This window comes from Monopterus albus, unplaced genomic scaffold (genome assembly GCF_001952655.1).
Source record: "Monopterus albus unplaced genomic scaffold, M_albus_1.0 scaffold21.1, whole genome shotgun sequence".
In the NCBI taxonomy this organism is placed as follows: domain Eukaryota; kingdom Metazoa; phylum Chordata; class Actinopteri; order Synbranchiformes; family Synbranchidae; genus Monopterus; species Monopterus albus.
This window is the reverse complement of record NW_018127901.1, coordinates 226,235-232,372: the sequence shown is the minus strand read 5'-3', so window position 1 is coordinate 232,372 and position 6,138 is coordinate 226,235.

Here is a 6,138-nt window from a genome sequence, read left to right as displayed (position 1 = left end):
TGAGGAGTTTAAATATAAATATAAATGTATGTGTCATACAAGATATATGCAAGAATAAGATTATTCGAGAAGGCATTAAGGAAATACTCTGTTTATTTATGTAGAGATACTGCTTGCAGCCAATGATGCATTAATTTTTGTATAATATGATGTCATGGGGTAGGACTGGATAAGTCTGACTTCTTCCTACTCCATTCAAACTTGTAATATGTGTAAGCAAACTGATTTTGGATTAGCATTGGTTGGATATGTGTAATTATGTGTGTTGTTGCCTTTTGTTCATTTGTTCTGTTCTGCATGTTTGAAAGAATAAAATCAATCAATCAATCAATTTTGTGATATACTACACAATGTTCCAGTAACAGAAAGGGACATTATAGAAGCAACTGGAAGCCATGTTGTCATCCCTTGGAAATTACTTGAAGCAAAGCCTGCATTTGCATGCCCAATATCTATAAAGTCAGCTGAGTGGGCACATCAAGATATACAGTATATGTATATGTTTAAGGCCCAATTATGGTCAGCTGTAAGAAGAGTAAGGCTCAGACTTACGTAACTGACATAAGTATACAATCACATAGTACATATACAGTATACTAATAAAAGATGCAGTATGACAGTGCTGTGTTTGTGCAGTTTCTCCCATGTTGTACTTCTGCATTTTCTCCAACTAGAATTGATGGATAAAACACCAACCGACTTTGACACACATTCATATCCATCAGGCTCTTTACCCTTACAAAAAGGTCTCATGCTACATTAGGCTTGCATACCCTCTGTGTGTCTAACTCATTTTTTCTGTATCTCCTGTTTTGTTTTCACATTTATATTACATTCAGTGAGCAGAAATGAAGTGCCTGTAGATGTGGAGTATTTTGAGTTAACAATCACTTGCCTTCCCTCAATTACAATTTCAGCTGCTTAATGAAAAGTACATGATGTCATTTGGTGAAATGAATGATTATTTCTTCATTACATTTTTCCCACCTTCTGCAATCCCTCCATTAACACACACACACACACAGACATATACCATTTGGTCGATTCAATATTTCAGTATTTATTTAGTTTTAATACAAGTAGTTCTATGAGTGAATGCAGGGCCTTACAGGTGTTATCTATTCTGGCTACTCTTCTTGGGTTGGAGATGTATGGTGTTATGCAAATTAATGAGCTCAAATTAGAAAGTGGGAGAGCAAAATTCATTCAAGTGTCTTCATGAAATAGCCAGCATTAAAGGTGCAGTGTGTAAAATTTATTAGCAGTGTCTAGGACTTATTAGCAGAAATGAGCTACAGTATGCACAGTTCTTTTTATTAATGTGTAATTACCAGAAAATAAGAATTATTGCAATTTCTTTATCTAAGAATGAGCCTTATATACCATTTATACCTATACAAGCATGGGTCTCCTATCATTGAGGCCACCATGTTTTTTGCAGTAGCCTAGAGCATGACTATTACGTTTTCACATTGAAGTAGCAGCTTGGTTTGGGAGATGGTTAAAAGTGTTATGGTTCGGTCCTGTGCTTCCTGTTTTTCTGTTGTTTTTTTCCCTGTTTTCCTCTGCCTGTCATAATCTTAATCAGCATCATCAGTCATCATCTCATTCACCTGCCGCTCATTACCTCCCCGTTCAGCTCTCCATATATACACACCCTTTTTCGTCAGTTCCCCGCTGGTCCATAAACCAAATTCTCTCCCACATGTTTCTGTACAGCCAGAAGCCTTCCCGGGCTCCCATGCACAATCTTATCTATCACTTACCTGGGAGCGACTGTGTTTCAGTGGTTCGACCGGTCAAATCACTGCAATCCACATATCGACGTGTCCTTGGGCAAGACACTGAACCCCAAGCTGCCTCTGATGGTTAGAGCCATCGGTGTGAGTTGGCACGGCAGATGGCTGCCTTGGTTCTCTACCGGAAACAAATTCCTTGTGTGTGTAACATGTTTGGCCAAATAAATTCTTATGAATAACTCCTCTGGAGTTGATTCTTGATTTATATAATTTAGGTGGGCGGGGGGCAGACACAGTCTCTATGGGGTACTGGGAGCGTTGGGTGGGTAGCAGCTGCAAGGAGACAGCAGAGAGGCGTGTAAGACTGCGACCCTGCATCCTGGACTCAACTCTGGGTTGTCATAATTCGGGTTGTAAAACAAACTCGTCCAGATTTCTAGATAAGAGAGCTGCACCACCCAAAGTGGGATGGATGCCATCTCTACTAATCAGACCAGGTTTTCCCCAAAATGTTTTCCAGTTGTCTATGAAGCCCACGTTATTTTCTGGGCACCACCTAGACAGCCAGCGGTTGAACAGCTAAATATATCACTGGTCACATTGGACAGGGGTCCAGAGAAAACTATGGAGTCTGACATTGTTTTAGCGAAGTTACACACCAACTCTAAGTCTGTGAGCCTCGCCTCCAATGCTGCTAGCATCTGACATTTATTACAAGTACCATTATCGCTAAAGGAGGCAGAGGAATAACTGAACATGCGACACTCCGAGCAAGAGAAAGGTGGAGAGGAAGAGGGGGAAGCCATTGCTCTCGATTAAGCTACTAGCTTAGCTAGCTTCTAAACTAGCCGACCTAAAGTAGCAAGTTAAATTTGGTAGTTAGCAAGAACTTCTGCAAAACAAGTGCTTTAAGTGGTGCAAGCGTATGTTGTCACTCAAAAATTCAGATGAACCTAGAAAATAGTGAGTTTAATTCCTAAACAATCTGGAAGCAAGCACAACGCAGTGCAAATACAGAAAACAGGCAATGAGTACGATTTACCACAGGAAATGAATACGATTTACCACAGGAAACAGCAGTCCGTCAAAGGTTCCGCATCTCCCAAAAGCAGGATGTTCAGGACAGGGTGTGCAGAATATGGGATTATTTAAAATAGTTTCAAGCTTTATAAGGGATGTTTTGCTGCATTTACTATACATACACATACATACATATGACTGACTGATCCCCTGCAGGGAAACTGAAGGGTGGCAGCAGAAAATGCACAAGAATTAACTTAAAGGACAAAATAAACATGAACATCTACTATAAACAAATGAGGTATGAAAAAGCTGAAACAGTACTAAATATACACCAACATATATAGTAAGTACTGCACTTTATGGACATAGGCACAAATAAAGTGAGAAGATGACAGAGTTGCAATTAAAAACACAAATGCAAATAAAGTGTGACATGGCATCCACATCCAGGTTGGCAGCAATGAACTGAGTCACTGTTAAAGCCTGAAGTCAGATAAATGGTATTAAACACACACCATCAGGATCCAAATCAGCTGATACAATGACAGCAGTGTCCACCCGACAACGCGCGTCATCGGGACACTGATGGACAAACAGAGCAGATTTACTGTCACCCAAAGTTTTTATAGTGAGAGATAAAAACACGCTAAGGTCATGTTTTATTTATTTGTTCCATCACCACTATAATTAGCAATTTAAATGGCAGAGCTACGTTCAGAATTACTATTATGTTGAATCAGTCCACTGAGAGTTGTCAGGCAGCAGAGGGGCCCAACCTGAGGTCCACAGCCCTGCAGGAAGTCAAGAAACATCTGAATGTGTCGGCACTGGAATCCTTTTTATGGTCAGAGAGTTTAGTGAGTGGTTTCAGCTTCTTCTGTCTTCAGGATAGTTTTTATGGCTGGAAGATAAGGTCCTTCAGAGATCAGACAGTACTGGCTGTTTAATGTCCCCACCTGACAAACATGGGGCGTTCAGGAGCTAAAACAAGCACGGGGCATTACAGTGATCCCATGTAGTGTGTCATAAAAATGGAAATAGATTTTGTAATTTCACAAGCCAAGTTTACATCCACATGAAGCACAAATTTTAAATGGATTTAAATAAAATCTGCAAAAGCAAAAATGAACGTGCAGTTACCTACAGTTACCTTGGAAGGAGAAATTAGCTATAGAAACCACAACAGGTTTTGTACCAGACTGTAAACATTTTCATTCCTGTTAGGCAGTTTAACATGGGAGTCTATGGGCACTGACTTCCTTTTGGAGCCGGTTTTTTTGCACTTCACCATTAGCTTCATTTCTCAGCCTTGGGGGTTGCTGCTTGGTTATGACAGGGGAAATAGTCATTATCATGGTATAAAAAGGAATAAAGTGTCATATACTGCCTTACTGAGTCGTTCTGCGTTTGTTACAAAGACCTAGGCGTGGCAATGCCCTACTGAGCCAACTAGGAGGTGGAGCACAGCCTATTACATCTATATCAACAACTGATAATGGCTACTGAATAGTGTGATAACATATGAAGTCAGTGGATATGTGTAAAAACCCTTTGCAGGATATCAAGTGTGCTTCAAATCTCCAGTATTTCCACTCAGGTTTTCTATGTGTATGTTGAAAATACAAATTGGAAACACACCTGTGGACAAGTGACAATGTCAAAAAGCACTGCTGCTGTAAAAAAAAAAAAAGGTTTTAGGCGCACTGTCAATATCCACATATAAAACCTGGGAGCAGAGAATGAACATTTTCATCTGTCAATTTAGTCAAAAGTTGGTTAAAATTGGTGGTGCTTTTGGAAGAAAGCCCACTTTCTGTCATGGAACAAACACTTCCACTTTATATGTCAGATGGAAACAGATTTTAACCAGCTGTCAGTTGTAGATGTTTACATTTTCATTATTTCTGATTTCTGAAAGCATGTGGTGATTGTTTTCTTTTCCATGCCTGAACTGTTCTGATTCAGGTTTAGAAACCACTTTAGCTTGAGTTGTTCTATGAAACATGTTACATAAATATAAATTAACTTCCCTGATGAATATTTCACTTGAATTTCACTTAGCACTATTGTCAGTTAGATGGAGACACGTGTGATGTGAGCTGCCAAAACAAACTGCAGCTCAGACAAAACACTTCATTTAAACATTAATGTTCCTGCAGATGCAGAAAGAGAGAAGGAGTGCAGGGAAATGGGGCAGAAACCTGAAGAAGGAGCTCATCAGGTTTGGAACGTGAACATTGTCCCAGCAAAACATCCATGCATAATGCAGAAACATCCGTTTACCTTCTCTGAGTGTGTCAGTCTGATCAGGGAGGTTTGGAGGAAGCAGTCAGTGCAGGATAAAGCCTAAAAGTCTGATTTTATCCCTTTAAACTAGGCAGAACAAATCCCAGGTCACTCCATCCCACAGCAGAAGTGAAGGCACCTGAACAGACTCTGTAGCGTGCTGTTAATAAATGCTGCTAGATATGAGTCACATTAACTCAGCAGCAGGTCTTAATTATCCCCCCAGGACAACATGTTGGACACCCATCAGCTGATTAAAGACAGAAGCTACTTCTAATCATGTGGTGGACAAGTGGTTGAATTCATATAAATTATATCAGGTGTTTCAGATTGAAGCTTTGTTCCATTCACATCTTTCTGTCCCTGCGTCCACTCGTCCTCATAGTGCTTTCACTGGGCTCAGGATGTCTTCTCTGTGGTGAAGTCTGAAAGCTCTTCTTTTCTCCTTTGGTTGTAAATTAATGACAAATGAGGTCCCAAAACACCAAACAGCAAAGAAAGACGTCAGATAATGCCTGGTTAAAAAAGCCAGACCTTTTCTAAAGAAGAGCTGTGGAACAATCCAAATAGCTTCACCCACATCATGATGCACAAAAAAATTGCACAAATATGGTAATCAAATTTTTACATTTGTACCTGCAAGCTTTTTTAAATGAAAAAATTATAAAAATCACAAAAGTAACATGATAGTAAAATACAGCACTTAACGTGAAAGCTGTCTAACAGGGGAAGCAGCTAATGCTTGCTGACATGATATGTCAGCACAGTAACATGAGCTAACACAGCACAAAGCTAATGTAACATTAATATTTTACAAACATAAATAATGTATTAGCTTAACAATTATTCAATTTTAAATAAAGTGAACGTAGCCGCATTTTAGAAAAAGATGTCTGAGGGACAAAATAACTGTGACAGGGAACTGTAACAAAACATGAGCTAGCTAAGCTACTGGGTAGCCACACACATTAACATTCAGTAGCACAAAGCTAGCATAGCATTAGGAGACTCCAGCTTCCAGTGCTCATCAGCACATCACGAAAATCACTAAAATCTATAATGATTTTAAGTTATTGTAAGATTAGGGAAA